At 33.3% G+C, this 3,717-nt stretch overlaps 1 protein-coding gene across 2 annotated transcripts in view; it reads left to right on the top strand.

Moving 5' to 3' along the window:
* Positions 1–947, top strand: part of LOC111486077 (DNA-directed RNA polymerases II, IV and V subunit 3-like) — a 10,020-nt gene extending 9,073 nt beyond the window's left edge. For both annotated transcript variants that reach the window (XR_002718797.1, XM_023133084.1), the window contains one exon: positions 610–947. The gene's annotated coding sequence lies outside the window, so the exon portion shown is untranslated. The remainder of the gene's footprint in view (positions 1–609) is intronic.
* The last annotated feature ends 2,770 nt before the right edge of the window (positions 948–3,717 follow it).

The following is a 3,717-nucleotide window of genomic DNA, read 5'->3' as shown; positions in this document are numbered from 1 at the left end:
GGGGGGGGGGGGGGGGGGTGGATTGGGGGAGTCCCATATCGGTTGGAGAAAGGAACGAAGCATTCTTTATAAGGGTGTAAAAATCTCTCCCTAGAGCAAACACGTTTTGGATCGGCTAGAAGTGGGCTTGGGCTATATATATAATAAACCTAACATTTTGGATCAACCTGACAAATGACAACAACCCTTGATAACAATGTCAAAATTGAAAGCATAAAGTTACTTAAATGAGCAATGAGTTGCCCTCATGATGTTGTAATCATCCAGGCCCCGAAATAAATGAATGTTGGCATCTTAGTTGCATTCACAGTCTTTTAAATTATGAGCAGTAATTTTGTACCTTCCCTTATGTTTAACCATTGAAGCTCTTCTTTATTATGCCATTGCAGGTCATGGTTCCGACTTTGTACTTTTACTGTCCAAGCAGTTCCCATTATTTCTCTGCACAAAATCTTTATTACCTCTTGTACTCGTGCAATTGCCTTTTACTTCTCTTTCTTTAACATCAGTTTCTTAGGCCATCAATGGATTTTTAATCTTTCTTAGCACAAAAATGGCCTAAGCTTTGTCTGAGAAAGAAATTAATTGTTTTGGGTCTCATTATTGTAGGCTGTCAAAAAGATGCTCAGAATTTTGTCTGAGAAAGTCAGACATGGCTGCCTGCACACACCTTTGCTGCTTCCTCTGAGAACAGTTGACTCTTCAAAGGCTGGATTCTTTCGGGGCCCCTAAGGAAGAAAACAACAACCAGAACCTTCTCTGAGTTATTTTGGAATTCAACTACCCTTATTATCTCAACCACTTTAAAATGGACTTTACTCATGTTTCTCTTCATTTCTTCTTATTAACCTGTTGGAGAATGGTGTTGCAAGACAAATTTTATTAACATGTTTTTGTTTGAGTTGTTCTTAGAGTATTTGTTCTTTGGACTTGGAGGACAAATCTTTGAAAGGTTTCTGGCTTTTGGTAACAATTTGTATGCTCCAGAGTTAGTGGAATCACATTTAGATTTGGTAAGCCAAGACATTTTTATAGTTTCAAAGATTAATGGTAACCGTGACTAGAAGATATTATCTGTTTTGTCCATTACATATCAGGTTTTAAAATGCATAGGTTAGAGAAAGGTTTTCACACCTTTGTGAGGAATGCGTCGTTCTCCTTTCCAACCTATGTGAGATCTCACATCAATAATGTAACAGCTCAAGTTTCACCGCCCTAGCTATTGTCATCTTTGAGTTTTTCCTTTTGGAGTTCACTTCAAGGTTTTTAAAACGTATCTACTAGAGAGAAATGTTTACACCGTTGTAAAAATGTTTCGTTCTTCTTCTTAATCGATTTGGGATCTCACAACTCTCGAATAAGAGTTTAATTAAAAGCATTGGATTCCATATATTTATGTTTTTTAAAATCATTTGTTTTTTGAATCATCAAATGATTAAAGGGCCAAAGAAAGTAAGAAGAAGAAGAGAGATTTTGGTACAAACTGAGTGCCCATAAATACCTTTGTTTTGAAGTCCTTTCTCAGAGTACAATGTTTACTTCTCTCTCACTCATCTAACTCTCATCTAACCTTCAACGGATCAAAGATGATACCACAAATAATGTATGGCTACATCCTCAACTTACTTGTCTTTTCCCATCAATCCATTCATCCTCAACAGTTTGTGATACTCGGATTAATCCAAATAAGGTTTCATTCAACTTGAATTCAGAAGATTCCATGGACATAACTAGGTTTGATACTCCATCTCGTCAAGGACAACGAGATCTAGCTTGTTATCATATATCATTACAAGAATATGAGATTAGTGAAATAGTTACGGGAAGAAGAATCTCTAAAGCAACCATTTCAAAAAGCTACGTCCTTTATTTTCTTGCCTAAATTAGTGATGTCACCACATGCATACCAAGAAAAGGAACCATCTCAAAAGGTTACTACTATATTAGAGCCAAGTTTCAATCTTCGGACCTGTGGGTTATGGGCCCACCACGCTTCCGCTACGCCACTTTGATTAGTTAACTTAAGAATAATTTTTCAGGTAAAAGTAAAACTCTCATACACAAATGACGATGAATGCTGAAAAGACTGGAAATCCATATAGGTCAAGATAGGGAGTAGTATACATTATTTTTCATTTAGTAGTTAATAGGTAGTTTTTTATATTTCATGTTAAAAAAGACTATGTTATTTCATTTTTTTTAAATTAAATGGGTAAGTATCTTGCTTTATAAGTGTTAAATTATGAATTTTCGCTTATATTATTTCAAACATGTTTGTAGTAATGTCGCTAATTTAGAACAAGAAAATTAGGGTAGGAGCGGTATAAAAGGAAACTTTAAAACATTAACGGTAAAGTTAGGTCCTGAAAACCTCTAGTAGCATAGTCTCGACCCCTTTTTCATTACATGATTTCTTCATAACCTAACTCGAGGTCATGGTTGGAGAATTAAGAATTTCCACGTTTTTTTTTTTTACAAAATTATAAAAATATGAAGAAATGAACAACATTTTTTCTATTCACTAATAAATCAACACATCAACTTATGTGAATTTGATGTGATCTCTTGGAACTACCCCATCTTGTTCATTCTCTTAGACAAATGTTATTATTATTATTATTATTATTTTTGAATCACATGAACTCATTATGATATTCTCATTCATACCATCCCATCCATCACATTATTCTTAACACAAGTCCTTTAACATTATTATTCTTGTCTTTGGAAAAGTTTCAATATTACCCTTTTCTCCAACAAAATCCCTAACTTATCCTTTTGTTCCAATCTACCAAGTTTTCATCACCGTTGTCAACTACTATGCGACCGACTTCTCTTATGTTTATGAATCATAATTCAAGGTCAAGTAGGGTCTCAAACCATAACCTCAAAAGTCGAAAATTCGATGAGTTTCAGCCTATAAAACTCTAGAGTTAAGCTCATCTATATGAAAGATGAGAGTTTGTCAAATTTGGTGTCAATCGAATACTCGACGGACTCTCCATAAAGCTATATAACCACTCACTAAAATACATCTAATCCAACCCGATCACCAAATTGTTCTCAAAAACATGTTTTCATTTGGAAAAAGTGGTACATTTTATTTGCTTAAAAGTGTAATTTAACAAATAAATATAAACCAAGTTTACATTTTTGTTGACTAGTGTTTCCAAGAAGTCTTTTATTCTCCCCTTTAGGCTTAAGAAAGCCTTATAGATAATCCATAAATTAATAATTATTTATTAAGATAATGAGCGGGTGATTCTAGAATTAAATTTATTCTATATATTATTTTGATATGAACGGCATAAATTAGTGTAACAGTTCTAGTCTTCCGCTAGCAGATATTATCCTTCTTCCCTCTCGGACTTCTCCTTAAAATTTTAAAATGCATCGGTTAGGGAAAGGTTTTCATACGGTTAAAAGGTGTTTAGTTCTCGTCTCCAACCAACTAACGTGGAATATCACAATTATATTTTTTTGAAAAATATTTAATATTTATTTTATTTGTTTGAGAATTAATATATAGAAATGATTTGATGATGGTGAGGTGAAAAGGTCAAAGGCAGGTAACGAAGTGTGGAAAACGTAATATGAAGGTTTGAATTTAGGCATTGCCTCACTCAGATACCTTTGAAATGGAAAAGCTTCATATATTATAAAATAGAAGTTTTTTTTTTTTTTTTTTTTTTTTTTTTTTTTTTTTTTTTTTTTTTT

Source organism: Cucurbita maxima, unplaced genomic scaffold (assembly GCF_002738345.1).
Source record: "Cucurbita maxima cultivar Rimu unplaced genomic scaffold, Cmax_1.0 Cma_Scf00011, whole genome shotgun sequence".
In the NCBI taxonomy this organism is placed as follows: Eukaryota; Viridiplantae; Streptophyta; class Magnoliopsida; order Cucurbitales; family Cucurbitaceae; genus Cucurbita; species Cucurbita maxima.
The sequence above is the reverse complement of the archived record's forward strand: the minus strand, read 5'-3'. Positions and strand labels throughout refer to the sequence as shown.